At 57.8% G+C, this 17,203-nt stretch overlaps 1 pseudogene; it reads right to left on the bottom strand.

Annotated features, from left to right (window-relative positions):
• Positions 1–14,171: 14,171 nt before the first annotated feature.
• Positions 14,172–14,237, bottom strand: LOC132492882 (U4 spliceosomal RNA; annotated as a pseudogene).
• Positions 14,238–17,203: the final 2,966 nt, after the last annotated feature.

The raw sequence follows: 17,203 nt of genomic DNA, 5'->3' as shown, positions 1-17,203 counted from the left end.
CCCGGTGACCGACGGGTAGCCTGCCGCTTCGGGTCCGCGCCAGCGACTGAGGGGAGACCCAGCCTCGTGCGGCCCAGTGGGCGCAAGGACTGAGGGGAGGGGGCTCTGAGTAGGCGTGAGGCGTGTTCCTGGGCGGGGCTGGGAGCAACGGCTTTGGGTGCCAGGGCCCGCCTGTTATCTCCAGCGCTCCCGGTGCCAGGCCGGGGCCGGTGTCAGGCGGCTGTGTTCACCACACCAGCGCCTGGGCCTGCGCTGGCTCTGGGGAGGAAGGAGCAGGGACCCTGCCCGGTGCTCCAGGTCACCCCCTGCGCGCGCAGCCAGCAGGCCTCAGAGCAGATCGGGGCTGTAAAACCAAGTTTCCTTTCTGCACAAGTGCCCTCCACCTGTGGCCTGGGTCCCGGGTTTGCTGCAATTTACCAGTGGCCGCATGTGTGGAGCCCCAGGGGCCTTAAGAACGCTACTATCGGCCTCTTCCCTTTTTCAGATGCTAAGGTGATCTGTTACTGAAATACTTCACTGAAGCCTCCCCCCTCCCCAAACTGCTATTTTGGCTGACAAGGACAAAAGCTCCCATCGTGGAGTGAATGGGGGTCCCAGGCCCAAAGAGAGGAGCGGTTTCCCTGCTGTGGGTGGAGCAGCCCATTCACAGGTGTCCTTAGCGTTTCACAAGCCTATGGGAGCGTTTCTCCAGCTCAGTCTTGCTCCAAATCCGTCTGGCCACCATTCTGCATCAACTAGAACAGCTTGTCTCTTTTTCCACTCTTGCAACAGGATATAGCTGCCCCCTCTAGAGGAGGCCTGAGAGCCCCCCGGGGAGGGGGTGTCGGCACTGCTGTGCCTGGGCTGGCTGCAGGATTTGGGGCTCCCTGGACAGACCACAGTGAGACTCCAGAAAAGGCTCGTAGGTCAGGTGGGCGCACGACAGCCAGCAGTGCTGCTGGGGCAGGAGGCCGGGTCCCAGGAGGGCTTCTCAGACGGGGTGTAGAAATACACTGAGCTGGAGGCCCCAGAGGGTCCTTACAGGGGAACGGAATCCCATGCTCACAACCACCAGGGGCAGACAGAGCTGCTTTACCCAAGGGCTCCTTCTGGTCCTTTAGCTCCCAGCCCACCAACCTTGCCAAGGCAGCCCCACCCACCCCTCACATCTCTTCCCGGGCTTCACTCTTCCGAGCGCTTCCCGTGACTCAGTTACGCGTTCGTGGGTTTTCGTGTTCGTGGCCGTTCTCCCCCACCTCCCAGGGCTGCTCCACTGAGCCGTGCCTGCTCTGGCGTCTGACACCCAAGAGAATAATGCCTGGCACACAGTAGGTGCTCCACGAATACTCCCCAGAGCAAGCGCCTCCCCATTTTACAGAGGTGACAGGGGAAAAGCCGGCCCGGCCCCGTATCCCACACCCACGGCCCCGGGAAGGCTGCTAGCGCCTGGTGCGCTGCCCTGTCCTCCTGCTCCCAGGGCTGGTGGTTCTGGACGCCGCTGTTTTGTCCTCAGACAGACAGACAGGCTGTTGCTCAATTTTGCCTTCTTTCCCAGTTCCTTCCTCCTCTGGGGAAGTGTTGAAAGAAAACGTCCACTTTTCCCCTGACAGGGAGGAAGAGGAGGAGGGGCCTCAGACTCCGCTGGGTCTGAAACAAATATTCAATATTCTCCTGTAATGCCCCATTTGGAAGGCTAACAATAACTCTTTTTGTTTCTTGAAAGTGAATCACCAGAGAATCTTCTGGGTTGGTGGAGATACCGAGACATGAGATTTTCCTCTAAAATGAGTGATTCATGACGAAGCAGGGCCTGGCGTGGGCTCTCTCCGGGCTCCTCCCACGTGGAGAATGCTACTTTGACAGGCAGGGATGTACCAGCGTCCTGCCTGACCCTCCTGGGTGCCCCGAGTCCCCACAAGCTCCCAGGGAAGATGCTGGGGGAGTTTGTTGCTAAGTCAGTCCCATCCCCTGCTGGAGGACAGCTGAGAGCCCTCCTGGGCATTAGCTGGGACCTGCCCAGCCAGACAGCACCTGACACCAGGTGACACAATCGGGCTGAACCGGCACCACCTCCTGAGGCCACAGGAGCCCGCAGCAGCCAAGGGGAGGGGCCCTGAAGTCCTTGTGTTTATCTGGGGTTGGGTGGGGTATCTGGAAGGAAGGCCCAGATAAAGCACCCCTCCTTGCCATGTGGCTTTAGGGGCAGGGGCGGGATGCCCAGCCTTTGAACTCCAGAGAAATGGCTAAGCTCCAATATCCCCGAGCCTCAGTTTCCTTGTGGCCTGTTTCTAGGAGGCCAGCAGGAAGCAAGGCCACTCCCGACTTTGCCTCTGGCATCCGGAGGTGGATTCCTCTCCCTTCAAACCTGCTCAGGTAAAAGGCCAGGACGTGAAAGCCAGGGAGGGGACAAGCCTCAGCAGTCGCCGGAGATCAGGGACCATATAGATGGGGAGCAGCCAGTTGCATAGCTGGTCGGGGGCACAGAAGGGAGCCCCACTCCCTCTGGGGAGGCATCTCCAGGAGTCTCATCTCCTGGGGAGAAGCTCCTTGGGAGGAAGGAAGGTCGGGAGAGCAGAGCGGGGCCCTGCAGAGGGAGGCGCCTGGGCTGCCCCCGGGCACTCAGGTGAGCTTGCTGGGGCCTGTGATCTGGGACCTCTTGGTGGGTGTGCCACAAGGCACCAGTGCCGTCCCACCACCAGTAAATAAAGGAGCCTGTGAATCTTTCATGGACTTGTGCTTAAAAATAGATGAAGTGAGGCCTCTGGGCCTGATTCCCAGGTCTCTTCAGGGGGCGGTGCTGGGGCCACAAACTCCCCAGGGATGGGGGAGAGGACCGCGCGGCCGGTGCTCCAGGGGTGCTGGCCAGGGCACAGGGAGCCAGGGACACGGAGGCTCCGGGGTCAACAGGAAATCGCCATCTGGCTGTACTGTCAGGAGTTCCTGGGTCACAAGACCCGGGGGAGGGGCCGGCAGGGCAGAGCAGCTTCTTCTCCTCCCAGAGAGGGTGTCTGGCCTGGGAGACAGAGGGCTGGAGGAGCGCGGAGAGCGGCGGGGGCGTGGGGCAGATGCCTCTGGACAGAGCAGGGGAGACAAAAGCCCCAAGAGGAGCCAGAGCTGAAGGCTCCGGGGTGAGGCCCTTTCCGCAGCAGCCCCTCCCATCGCTGGAGAGCTGGGCCCCCCGTCCCAGGTGGCGGCCCCCTTGCCCAGCCCCTCATGGCCACGACACACGTGTCTGAGTGCCAGGCTTGGGTGGGAGGGGCAGCAGGGACAAGAGGGGCTGAAGGCAGAAAGCATCCAAGCAGAGGCCGAGCTGAGGCCCTGGAGCCGGCGCCCGACGGGCCCCACCGGCCTCCCTGCCTCTGACATCGGCCATACCCCAGGCCTCCGATGCGTCCTCGGAGATGGCCTCCCTCAGCCCTACACTGGACAGACAGGAGCCAGAAGGGCGAGAGGGCCCCCCAGGGTCCCCGGCCAGCAAGACGGAGCGGGAGATGGGGTTTGGTGCCCAGAGTCGGACCCAGGCATCCCTGTCCAGCCCCCTGGATAACCTCGGCCCAGCCCTTCCTCTCTGGGCCTCAGTTTCCTCAGCTGTGCGTGGGGCCCGTGAGCTGAAGGCGGACAGGCTGCGTGGCGTGCCAGGCCTCTCCTTGGGCAGCGGCCCTCAGCCACCTCACCCCTGGCCCAGCTGGCATCCAGACTCCGTCAGCTGCCCCAGTGCTCCGCAGGCCAGCCCGTGGTGCTGGACAGGTCTGGAGGCCAGACAGGTCGCCCGCTGCCTCACGCCACCCAGTCCCGGCCTCGGCTGATGCTCCCCCAACAAGGGGCTGCCTCTCGGGCCAGGGGGCCTCGGAGGGGCCCTGGTCCCTTCTGTCTTGCCTCACCGCCGCAGGGGAGGAGGCCACAGATACCAGGGAAGCCCCCTGCGCCGGGGCAGGTGGGGGCGTCCTCTCCACCGTGAAGCGGGGGAGCGGGAGGGGCCGGGGCTGTGCCTCCGCTGCTGCCCAGGCCTCCTTCACCCTCCCCTGCATATGCTGAATCGAAATCCCAAATCGGCCTGCTCCCCTCAGCCCCTCACCTGGGTGAGGTCAGGTGGGACGTCTGTCTGGTCCGTTACGCGGTCGGGGAGGGCCTTTGGTGGCAGTTCTGCAAACTCACCCCGGAGACTCAGACTCTCCAGTTCAGGGAGCGGCGCTCCATGCTTCCTCAGGCGGCCCCTTGAGCAGAGGAGGCGGAAGGTGAGAGGCTGGGCGCTCCGCTCTGCAGAGACCCGGGCCTGTGCTCCGCCCGCCACCGCTGGCCGGCGGCCTTCCCCTGTGTGGGCCATCGTCCCTCCTGGTCCAGTGGGAATAAGGGACCGGGGGACGCAAGGCCCTCCCCGTGGGTTCCTTCTCCCATGTTTCCTCTCTGTCCCCGAGCTGCTTGGGTGACCCATGGCTGCCACCCAGGGCCTCCAGGGACCCCCCAATACCCCCGCAGCCAGGCCAGGCCTGGGCCGTGGGGTGCTGTGTGCATGGGAAGGAGCCAGTGTCCCTGGGTCCTGCTGGCCCTGGGGCTCCGTGGGCAGAGGTAGGCGGCTTCCTGCCCCACCTCGCCACCGCCCGTTGGCTCAAGTCCCACTGTCTGGCCCCTGAGACCTCTCCACGCAGCTCCCTGCTCCATGGCCGGGGCCCGAACAGTTCACTGGTCAATGAATGAATGAGCACGAGAGTGAGTGCATGAAGGACTCTTCCCTTACAAGTGCAGGGAGGAGCACGCCTGCTGCCTGAGCCTGCCCGCTCCCGGGCTGTCCGCGGACACTCGAGGCCCTGAACTGCTGAGCTGGGCCCACCACCCACAGATCGGGGAAAAGCCACTGGCAGGAACGGCTGGCTTGCTTCTGCGCCAGGGATGGCCCTCCGGATAAGCAGACACAAGAAGCCACTGGTCACTGAAATGACCTGCACACAGGCTTCAGGTGCTGCTGCCGTTTCTGTCTGTCCTGCCCTCTCCGTCTTTCCCCGTGGAGACCCAGTCCCAGGGAGCGGGGTATCTGAGCTCTGGCTTCTGCCCCTCTGCGGCACTCACACACACCCACTCAAGCGAGCCGTGGAGTGGAGTGCTGGCCACGTGGCAGATGGGAGGGTGAGTCAGAGCCCCTACCTCTGTCCATAAACCCACTGAAACTCCAGGTGAATTCATGACCTACATCGAACCAAGGAAACTCCTGTGGGAGCACAGGGACCGTGGTGGGAGCAGAAGCCTGGCAGGTGGAGATGAGGGAGAGCCCCTGGGTGAAGAGGGAAACAGAGACACGGCCCCGGACCCCCTGGCACAGTTACCCAGGTAGTGCACCACACAAGTCTAGAGAGTTCCAACAACATGAACTGCAGCAGCCGTCCCTTTCAGAGTGAGCAGTCCCAGTTCTCCGGCCTTTGACCCTCACCACACCCGTCACCATTCAGAGGCCTAGATAGTCAGTGGGTCCTGCTACTTCTGGGTAAGAGGTCAGAGGCAAGGTTTCAGAGCTCAGTCTAAGCCACCCCGCCCTGCCCTGCCTGGATGTCAGCCAGCACCACTGCCAACATTCACCTGAGTCACCATGCAGGGCAGGTGTGACCTCCTGGTGACCCATCCGGACATCAGTCACTGAGCTGATGAACTTGGAGCCGGGGCTGCAGCCCCCCCGGGACTCCTTCCCTGCGCTTGCCTGTGCTGTCCCAGGAATGGTCAGCAGACCTAGCAAATAAAGTAATAAAATATAGGACACTCTGACTTCCCTGGTGGCACAGTGGTTAAGAATCTGCCTGCCAATGCAGGGGACATGGGTTCGAGCCCTAGTCTGGGAAGATCCCACATGCCACAGAGCAACTAAGCCCGCACACCATAACTTTTTTTTTTTTTTTAATAAATTTATTTATTTATTTTTGGCTGCTTTGGGTCTTCATTGCTGCGCACGGGTTTTCTCTGGTTGCGGTGAGTAGGGGCTACTCTTTGCTGTGGTGCGCGGGTTTCTCATTGCGGTGGCTTTTCTTGTAGCGGAGCACAGGCTCTAGGCACGTGGGCTTCAGTAGTTGCAGCATACGGGCTCAGTAGTTGCGGCTCACAGGCTCTAGAGCGCAGGCTCGGTAGTTGTGGCGCACGGGCTTAGTTGCTCCACAGCATGTGGGATCTTCCCGGACCAGGGCTCAAACCCGTGTCCCCTGTATTGGCAGGCGGATTCTTAACCACTGCGCCACCAGGCAAGTCCCACCATAACTATTGAAGCCCCCGTGCCTAGAGCCTGTGCTCAGCAACAAGAGAAGCCACAGCAACGAGAAGCCTGCACACCGCAACAAAGAGTAGCCCCCGCTCGCCACAGCTAGAGAGAAAGCTCGTGTGAGGAACGAAGACCCAATGAAGCCAAAAAATAAATAAAGTAAAATTACTTTAACAAAATAAATATCAGTAATAAAATATTTTTTAAAAATACAGGGCACTAAAAAAAAAAAAAAAAAAAAAAATACAGGGCACTGGGCTTCCCTGGTGACTCAGTGTTCAGGAATCCACCTGCCAGTGCAGGGGACACAGGTTTGATCCCTGGTCTGGGAAGATCCCACATGCCGCAGAGCAACTAGGCCCGTGCGCCACAACTACTGAAGGCCACGTGCCTAGAACCCATGCTCTGCAACAGGAGAAGCCACTGCAATGAGAGGCCCGCGCGCAGCAATGAAGAGTGACCCCTGCTCGCCGCAACTAGAGAAAGCCCGCACACAGCAACAAAGACCCAATGCAGCCAAAAATAAATAATAAATAAATAAATTAAAAAAAAATACAGGGCACTGGGTAAGATCTGAATGGCAGATAAACAAGGAATACTTTTTTAGGACAAGTATGTCCCATACTAAAAATGTCATTCGTTGTTTATCTGAAATGGAAATCTCACCAGGTGTCCTGTATTTTATCCAGTGACCCCTTCCCCAGAGTAGGGCCCCATCCTGTACCCCAGCCCCAATTCTCATTCTCAGCTGCAACTGCCAAGCTGGCCAGGCCTCTGCCGACGGCTGAGCAGCACTGCCTTCTAGTGGAAGCAGCCGTGGCCGCAGGGTGGAGGAGCGGAAGGAGGAGCTCCGGATTCCCGGGCCCACCGCCCCCCAGCCCCGCTCCCCCTTCCCAGTCCCCTGCGCTCCCCAGCGCTCCCCAGCGGGGCACAACCCCCTGAGAGTCAACCTGGCCCCGGGCTGGCTGCCCTGGCGATGCACACAGTGGTTGGCCCTGGACGGCCGGCACTCTTGGGCTCTTGCTGGCGCCCACCCTATGGCCGAGATGGTGTCAGGGGTTGTGCAGGGTTTGGGGGGACTTCTCTCCTCCCACCCGCTGGAGCTCCGTTTGGGATCCGTTCCCTTCCTCCGAACCCCGCCCATCTGTGCACCCGGCACAGGGTCGGAGCCCGGCGCAGAGCAGCAGTGCCGGGCCATGCGCCCCTGGAGGCTGGGGGCAGCAGAGCTTGCCACCCGCCACCAAGGCTGTGGGCTCCCAGCTCTGGCTCCGTGACTGTCCTCCCCATCTCTCCCTCCCTCTCCCTCCCTCTCTCTCCCTAACCCTTCTCACCTTCACCTCCCTGCTTTCCTCCCTAGCTCTGCACTGACAGGCCTCCATCTACGGTCCAGCACCCCTGGTCCTCCCCGCTGGGGCTGGGGTGGGTCCTCAACACTTGGCCTCCGTGGGCTCCTTCCTCTGTGAAAACACTGAAGATTTATTTTATGCCTGTGTTGGTATACAAGGAACCCTAGGAGTTCATTTTTTTCCTTCTGGTTCCTTACTGATCTGAAAAAAGGTGAAAGCACTTCTGTGGGCCCCTAAAAGCCCGTGGGCCCAGGGTCCTGAGCTATGGGCCTGGCGGACAATGGCCCTGCTCGGGCTCCGTGTCGGGGTCCGGGGGGTCACAGCAGGCATGAGCAGATGTGCTCGGCCCCGGACGTCCTGCAGGCCAGCAGGTGGCTTTTCCTAGTTACCCTTGGGGGTCCGACCCGTGGGAGACCCCAGGCCTGGTCACCAGCTCTGCTTCCAGGTGGACCGAGCAATGCGGCAGCCACGACCCCTACGTGGACGGGCGCCGTGAGGGGGCAGGGGCTCCCGGGCAGACCCGCTCACCTCTGCCTGTCCCTGGGCACCCCCACACCTGCCTCAGCCCCCCAAATCCCTCTAAGGCCAGCATCCGGGGAGGCCCCGCCTGCTCTGTTGGGGCTGATGCCCCTGCCGTCTGAATAGAATCCCCACCGAAGGCAGTGGCCGCTGTGGAGTGCTGGCTGGCTGGCTCCAGGTGCCTTGGGCGCCCCGGTGAACGGGCCGCGCGGGGTCCGTGGGGCACCGCCGCCCCAGACGGGAGGGATATGTGCGGGGTCCACCCTGGCCAGGGCCTCCCCAGGGCACACGCGGAGTCCTCCCACCGCGCTGTGCTGCCAGACGCAGCCAAGCCCAGCCGGTGCGGGGCCAGATCCTGGGCTCTGTCTGACCCCGAGTGTCCACGAGAACTCGGTCCCTGCCCTGCGGCAGCCCAGGCAGCACGGAAGGTGGATCTGTTTTCACACCTCCCTCTTAATGCCTGGGCAGGAGCTCAGGCCCGCCCGGGGAAAATGGCCTGGCCGGCGAGACAGAGTGTAGAGAGGCCTGGCCGGCGCTCAGCCCCTGGCCCAGTGAGACCACGACAGCACAGGGGCCCGTCTTGAAGGTCACAGGGGTCCCGCGGGGGGGCCGCCCACATGCAGCACCCCTCTGGGGAGAACCTGCCTTCAGAAGACCGAGCCCCGCAGGGCAGCCTCGAGGGAGAGGCCTCGCCCCCCAGGGCATGGCCTGTGGGTTCTGATCTGCTGTGGTCGTCCCGCAGAGCTGCCTCCAGGTAACCCCTTCCCTTCCTGTGCCCACCGGGCCCTGTCCCACAGAACAGAAGTTGGGCAAGCTTCCCCTCCGTGTTTCTCTTAGAGGAACACTGCACATAGCCAGGCCAAGATGCCCGCACCGGGAGTCCACCCCAGCCCTCTTTGCCCTTTGGAGACCGGATGGAGCTGGCGTCCCACGGCGGGGCTGGCTGACGCCTTCTCCAGACCCTCGACGTGCGTGAACAGTCCCTGCATGTTTGCACACGCACCTACCCACGTGCACAGCTCCCCTTTCTTAGGGCCATGACATGTGTCCTTCTGCGACTGGAGTGGCACTGCTGGGTGTCTTCAAGTCTCGTAGATCTGAGAGAGCCCGGAGTGGAACACGAGCCGTTTTCATGATCTGTGTTGGCAACAGTCCTAACTTTACCTCTTGCAGATCCGGACTGTCAGGTGGGTTGAAGCCCAAAAGCAGATGGGGGGTGGAGGAGAGAGGGGAGCAGGACAGGAGAGGGGAAGGAATTGGGAGAGAAAGCGGGAACACGGCCCCTGCGGCTGACTCATACCTTCTCCCGGGAGGTCTTAGACGATCATTGTAAAAGATACATGTAAATGTGCACCTGCTGATGAATGTACATGTCTGTTCATGAATGGAATAATAGTCCATTGTACGTGGTCCATCCATACAATGGGATACTGCTCAGCCATGAGCAGGGATGAAGCTCGGACACGTGCTACCACACAGATGAACATCGAAAGGTAATTTTAAGTGAAAGAAGCCAGACACAGAAAGGCATATATAGTACGATTCCACTTATATGAAATATCCAGAATAGAAAAATCTTTAGAGGCAGAACTCAGATTGGTGGGTGCCAGGGGCTGGAGGGAGGGTGCATGGGGAGTGACTGCGTATGAGGTCAGGGGATTTCCTTCTGGGGGGACGAAAATATTCTGGGATTAGATAGAGGTGCTGATCGCACAACATCGTGAGTGTGCTAAATGCCACTGAATTCTGCAACTTAAAATGGTTAATTTTATGTTACATGAATTTCACCTCAGTAAAAAAGATACAGGTGGGCAAGAATAAACAAAAGTCACCCATACCCTCAACATCTAACCACTGTTATCACTGTAGCATCTAAGTGTGTGGCTTTCCAGATTTTAGGATTTTTTTTATACGCACCCATCAATATGCACCTGCATACCTGTGTGTAGTTCCCACAAATGGGGTAACACTCCCCCTACTTTTCTTTGCTCTGCTTTTCTCAACAGAATTACAGTCCTCAGCTATATTCTTGGGGATCCACAAATTACAAGTGAAGTTTTTAAATGTTGTTTTTTATTTGGATGACACGTAAAAGAACTTGTCTAAACGTCATCATAAAAATAAGCTTCCTTTTGGCATCAGAAAGACTGGTTTCTCTCCCAAATCGTGGACTTTTGAAGCCATTGAAGCAGGCTGTGGCCTCCCTGCGGGTGTGGGGCAGGCCCCCGGGCCCTGGAGAACGTGCATCTCTTGAGAAGCGTCCAGCGTTTGAGGACCCAGGGCTGTAGCTCTGTTATAAAGTTTGCATGATACTGTGTTGCCTGAACAGACCTTCATTTATGTAACCAGTCACCGCTCGACGGGGGGCGTTTAGGGTGTTCTGAACTTTCTCTTAACAAGGCTGGTTGAGTGACCCGCGAAATCTGTGTCCCTTTCCTTAATGATTAACTTAGGACGGGTTCCAGCAGGTGACATTTCTGGGTCAAAGGCTTTTAACCTGCTGCTTTCCACAGTAACACTGCATGGACCCCACCCCCACCCCAGGGGGTGGCTGAGGAAGAGGCTCCACCGTCCCCTGTCCCTGGGCAGCGCTAGCGAACCGTGAGAAGGCGGGGCCGCAGTCCCGGGGGATCCAGCCTCCTACCTGCTTCCCTCGCTCTGTTCTGGGCAGCAGACTGTCTTTCCCGGTGAGCCCACCCTCAGCACCCCTCACAGTCTCCTTTCAGCCCCCGGAATGCGTCTGCTCCTTCCTGCCTCAGAGCCTTTTCCAATGCCGCTCCCTTGCCGGGAGTTCCACGCACGCCCCCTCCCCTCCACAGCAGGCCCCTTTGGGTGGGTCCCAGCCCAAAAGACCCTCTCACAGAGGCCCTCCTGATCTGCCGGTCACTCAGGCCCCCTTAATGCTGGGCTTCCCCGTGGGACCCCCATTCCATTCGCCCAGCAGGGTCAGGCTCTCCACTGACCCTGAGGCCCCCGCAGCCGGGGCCGAGTCTGTCTCTGTCCGGCCCTGATCACTGCTGGATTCCTCATCCCAGCCCAGGGCTGGGCGGGCAGGCACCTGCGAGCCTGCACACACACACACACACACACACACACACACACAAACACACACACACAAACATAAACACACACACACACACTCATACACACGCACACAGCAGGGCCCGGCCCAGGGCTGGCTGACAGAACACGTGGCCCTGGGAACGCTTGTCAGGAGGGTGCAGGCTCCGGCCACGGAGCCTGAGGCCCAGTCCATGGTGTCCTCTGCCTCCCCAAGGCCGGCTGGACCTCAGCCTGGACCAAGACCTTGCAGGACAGTGACCTCTGCCTCCCTCCAGAAACAGCAAGGGTGTCAGGGTGGGGATGGAGGAGGTGGGGGGAGGGGGGATAGAGGGAGGGAGCGACAGAGAGGGGAGAGAGGACACAGGAGGGAGGGCGACAGCAGGGGTGTCAGGGGGGAGGGGAAGGCTGAGCCAGAATCAGCGGATGGGTTCCAATCCTGGCCCCATCACCGCAGCGCGTGGCTTTGAGGGGCTGTGCATCTTCTCGACCCAGGTTGGCCATCTGTAGAGCGTGGAGGAACAGTCCTCCATCTCAGGGCTCCTGTGAGAACACTCTGGGAAATATGCTGCATTGTCTGGTGTCACACTAAGAAAGTTCTGCGCTGGGTCTAACCTCAGGGTCTCCTGCTGTGGTTTAATCCCCTTGTAGCCTCCCTGTGTGGACCCTCACTCCCGGCATAGCGGGGAGTGCTGGTGTGCAACTTCCAGGGACCACGGCTCTGGCCTGGAGCTCAGATCGCTGGCCACCATATTGTGAGGATGCTCAAGCAGCCCCGTTGAGAGGTCAGTATGGCCGGGAACTGACCTCCAGCCAGCACCAACCTGCCAGCATGTGGTCCTCCAGTCCCACCTAAGCCTTCAAAGGACTGAGAGACCCGGCTGACGTTTTGACATCAATGTCATAGAGATCCTGGGCCAGAATCGCATGGCTGAGGTGCTCCGGGATTCCTGACACGCAGCACTGCTCGCTGTTCTGAGCCACTGGGTTTGAGGTGCTTTGTTATACCGCAGTGGATCACTGATACGGGATGCTTTTGCAACTGGATGCGTGGAAAAGAATCCAAAAAAAAAAAGAATCCACAGGGAGAATATTCTGGGAAGAAGAAGAGCAAGGAGTCCAAAAGGCATTTTGAAAAGAATCCCTCAGCGTCTGGAAAATAAGATCAGTCCAGACTCCGGGGCAGGAGCTGGAAGCCTCAAAGGACCAGGCCCACCAGCCCCATCTGTCCAGGGCCCCTACTGCAAGCCACATTCCAGACACGGAATTTTCTGGTTCTTGAAAGCACCGCCCATAACAAATTACCACGAAGGGTGACTTAAAATGACAGAAATTTAGTCTCCCCGTTCTGGAGCCCAGAAGTCCAAAATCCCGGTGTGGGGGGCCGCACTTCCTTTGGAGGCTCCAGGGGAGGGCCCTTCCGTCTCCCAGCTCCTGCTGGCCAGCTGTTCCTCAGCCTGGGCAGCACGGCTCCTGCCTCTGCCCCGTCTTCTCCCCTGTGTCTGTCTCTCCTCTGTGAGTCTCTGATAAGGACACTGGTCATTGGATTTGCCCCCCACCCCCAAGGTAATCCAGGGTGGTCTCCTCTTCTCGAGATCTTAACTTAATGACATCTGCAAAGATCCTTTTTCGAAATAAGGCCCCATTCACAGGGTCCAGGGGTGAGGATGTGAACACATCTCTTCTGGGGGCAACTATTCAGCTCACTGCAGGCAGTGCACTAGACACCCAAGGGACACTCCCACTGCAAAAAAAAAAAACCTTGGATTCTGGGATCTGAGAAGCGGAGGTCTCCCAAGACCTCTGACCTCTGTGGAGCAGGTGAGTGGTGAGCAGGCAGGGAGACCCCGGCCCCGAGGGCAGATGCCCGCAGCTGTGCCCTGAGCCCTGCACCTCCAGCTCTGCGGGGCCCCCACCCGCGCAGGCACCATCCCTCCCAGCACCCTGGGTTTAGAGCTACGGGATTCCCATGGGCTAAGGTCAAGCAAACATGAGTTCAAGATCAGACTGACAAGCACGTGGTGGAGACGCAGCGCGAGTGAGAGAACGGGGCAACACACGTCGGATTGAGAACCCCAGGACCCTCAGACACCTGACTAGTCGGAAGAGCGAAGCGTAAGTGCAGAGAGAGGCACGAGGGACTCACAGCCCTGCTGCTGCGTCACCTGAGTGTGCCAACCTCCACCGTGCAAAGTGCAGGCTCCATGTCTGCCCACAGTCCACTGCCTCTGGGCCTCTGCAGGTTCTGTCCCTCTGCCTGGACTCCATCCTCCCCTTCCCTCCCCCTGCCCCCATCCTTTGGGTCTTAAGGCAGACATCACATTCCCCAGGGCTGGCCTGAGCCTGAAGGCATCCACACCTCCCAAAACACCTGTCTGAAGGGAACTGCGTGACCCCTGACCTCAGTCCTAGGTCAGCGGGGCCTGCGCAGTGGGATGAGCTATGTCTGGAAGGGCAATGTGCCCAGGGCTCAAGTCTCCATTTCTCCATTTTCCCCGTGACATACTTGTGCCCACCAGAAAAACCTGGAGTTTAGTTGAACATACGGCTGCCCAGGAGGAAAAAAAAAAGACTACATTTCCCTGCAGGCTTTGCAGCAAGAAAGGTCATATGACTAATCTCTGGCCAATGGGATGTGAGCAGAAGAGGTATGCTTTTCTAGGTCTTGTCTTTAAAGGGAAAGTCATGCTCTTCACGTCCCTTTTGCTCTTCCTCCTTGCTGGAGTGTGGAGGTGATGTTTGGAGCTGGAGCAGCCATTCTGGACTGCCAGACAGAAACCAGGTGTTGAGGAAGTCCCTGAGAAAGTGCAGTCTCCATATCAGCCCTCGGACGCTTACACTCAGAGTGCTACATGAAAGAGAAATACACTTCTCTCCTGATTAAGCCATTTCTATTTTGGGGTCCCTTGATAAAACGTGTTATATTTTCACTGACTCTTGGGCCGTTTCCAATGATATATCTGTTTGGTCTGTGTATTGGGTTGGATAGTGGCCCGCTCCCCACTCCCCCCGGGTTCATGGTCACCCGGAACTCCAATTAGCAATAATCGCGCCTCGGATAAACCTCACTGGCTACGATACTGCCACTGCGCAAAGCTACACCCAGAACTTCAGAATGTGGCCTATTTGGAAATAGGGTCTCTGAAGGTCATGTGAGGACACAAAGACCAGAGAAGGCGAGACATGGCTCTGAGCAGTGTCGTGTGTTTGGCTTCATTTGCAGCCTGATATGGTGCTTCTTCATCACAAAAGCCGCCCCCCAGTGGGCTGGCAGTCCAGGTGCCCGAGGCCCTTCCCCGCTTCCCAGTGCCCACAGCCGCTGGTGTCACAGAGCATTGGAATGGCCTCTCCAAAATTCGCTTAGGAGATTCCTGACTCTACCACCATCCCCTCCTCCTGGCCCACACACCTTAGCCAGGCAGCTTGGTCACTGAATGTGGCTGTCCCCAGAGAGGAGCACCTCTGTTTGGTTACCTTGGCAATGACCAGCATGAAAGGGTGGGGGTGGGGTTATGCAGATCCTTTGGAGATAATCAGGATTCTACCCCAACCCTCCTGTGCAGATGCTTCTCCCTTCTCCTAAGGGGACCCTTTGGCCAGCCTGGAGGGTCCACAAGGGGATCGAGGGGATGCAAACTTAATCCTGGTCCAGCCACCTGGACTCTCTTATGGGACCATCCTGGCCATCAATCCGAGTATAACGATCATTTGGTTGAGGACATTGGGTGCCCGCGGGTGGGCCATGTGGTCCAAAGTGTGGGGTGTAGTGGGTCTCCATAAGTTTTATAAAAATGTCCATGTCAGGAATTCCCTGGTAGTCCAGTGGTTAGGACTCTGCGCTTTCACTGCCAAGGGCCCGGGTTCAAGCCCTGGTTGGGGAATTAGGATCCCGCAAGCCGTGCAGTGTGGCCAAAAAAATAGATAAAAATAAAAATGCCCATGTCCCTTTTGCACCGGACCTGTGTCAGTTGGGGTCCCATCAGGAGACAGAAGCCACATGGCAATCTCAACCGGGAAAGTTTGCTACAAGAATTACTAACTGTAACGGAAGACTGGAGTGAAGAACAGACACAAGAAGTAAACTGTAGGGAATTCCCTGGTGGTCCAGTGGTTAGGACTCCACGCTTTCACTGCCGAGGGCCCGGGTTGGATCCCCGGTCAGGGAATTAAGATCCCACAAGCCGCGCAGCACAGCCAAAAAAAGAAGTAACCTGTAGGGCTGAGCTGGAACCCCTGCGCCCGGGCTGAGATCTTGTTGGCAGAGCTCAGCTGTGGCTCTCGGGACAGCAGAGAAGTCACTGTGGTGTTGGCAGAATTGCAGGAAATCTGCCCTCCGGAACTTGCTGGAAAACAACTATCTGGGAGCTGGGGAAACTGCTTGCAGGGCAGTGTCTCGTTGGAGGCACTCCCCTACAAAACCATCCCAGGGCTCATCTTTTCAACAAATGTGCTGGAACGATTGGATATCCATGCAAAAAACCCCACAAACAAAAACCCCCAAACCCCAAAACAAAACACCGCCATGACCCATACCTTGCACGATGTACAAAAATTAGCTCAAATTGAATCACTGACCCAAGTGTAAAGCCTAATACTGTAAAACTTCTAGAAGAAAAACACAGAAGGAAATCTTTGTGCCCCTGGGTTGGGTTAAGCAAAGATAAGGTTTCTTAGACTTGACACGTGCAAACGAAAAAAAGGAAAAAATGGACAAATTGGACCTCACCAAAATTAAGAACTTGTGCTCTTTGAAAAGCACTGTTAAGAAAATGAAAAGACAAGCCATAGACTGGGAGAAAATCTTTGCGAATCACATATTTGATAATGTACTGGTTTCCAGAAGATATAAAACAATTGTCAAAACTCAACAACAAGGAAACAATAAAAAAATGTGCAAAATTTTTGAATAGACTCTTTGCCAAAGATTATATACAGGTCGCAACTAAGTACATAAAAAATATTCAACATCATTAGTTGTTAAGGAAATGCAAATAACAACCACAAAGAAACACCACTGCACACTCAGTAGAATGGCCAGAATTTAAAAAAAAAAAATTTTTTTTTAATGTGGACCGTTTTTAAAATCTTTATTGAACTTGTTACAATATTGCTTCTGCTTTATGCTTTGGTTTTTTGACTGCGAGGCATTGTGGGATCTTATCTCCCCAACCAGGGATCAAACCCGCACCCCCTACATTGGAAGGCAAAGTCTTAACCACAGGACCACCAGGGAAGTCCCGAATGCCCAGAATTTAAAAACGGACAATACCAAGTACTGCTGAAGATGTGGTGCAACCAGAACTCCCATACCCTGCAGTGGGATGTAAACGTGCAGCTCGAAAGCGTCCTGGCAGCTCTGGAGGAAGTTAAACCTACCCTGACCACAGCACTCGGCATCCCTGCTCTGTATCACTCCAGTGACAATGAATTTCCTTCACACAGAAACTCGAATGCAGACTTGATGGCAGCTCTGCTCCTGATCCCCCAAAGCCAGAACCAACTCCGAGGGCCTTCAGGAGGTGACTGGCTAATCAAGCTGGTGCCTGGTGCCGGGAGTCACCATGGCAAAGAGGGGGTGCTGAATTTCCAGGGCCCTCTGCCTAATGACAGAGGCCAGACCTGAAGGCTGTGGCTGCTTTAGTCCATTTATGGGATGTGCAGGGGAAGAGCCCGAGCTCCCCAGGGCTGGGCCACGGGAGGGCTGGAAGGAAGAGGGGCCCCGGGGTCTGTCGGGGGTGGAACTGCTCTGTAGCCTGAAAGCGGTGGTGCCCACAGGGCTGTCTGTGTAAACACCGGCAGAGATGCACAGTGAAAGGGCGCATTTGCCTGTATTTCTTTAAACAGTGGGAGAAAGAGGCAAACGCTGCCGCAGTGTCCACGGCCCCTCCGGGCCAGGTGGTTGGCGCCGGACCCCACTAGGGACCTAGCCGCGACACGCCCCGGTCCCTGGGCTCACTGCCCCTCCCGCGCCCCGCGCGACCGACCCTGACCCGTGGGACCTCCTCAGGCCGCCCGGCTCCACCACCCGTCTCTTCTCTGCAGGGGCGCGCGCGACAGCCCCGCC

Source organism: Mesoplodon densirostris, chromosome 6 (genome assembly GCF_025265405.1).
Source record: "Mesoplodon densirostris isolate mMesDen1 chromosome 6, mMesDen1 primary haplotype, whole genome shotgun sequence".
Taxonomy (NCBI): domain Eukaryota; kingdom Metazoa; phylum Chordata; class Mammalia; order Artiodactyla; family Ziphiidae; genus Mesoplodon; species Mesoplodon densirostris.
This window is presented reverse-complemented; position numbering and strand designations above follow the sequence as displayed.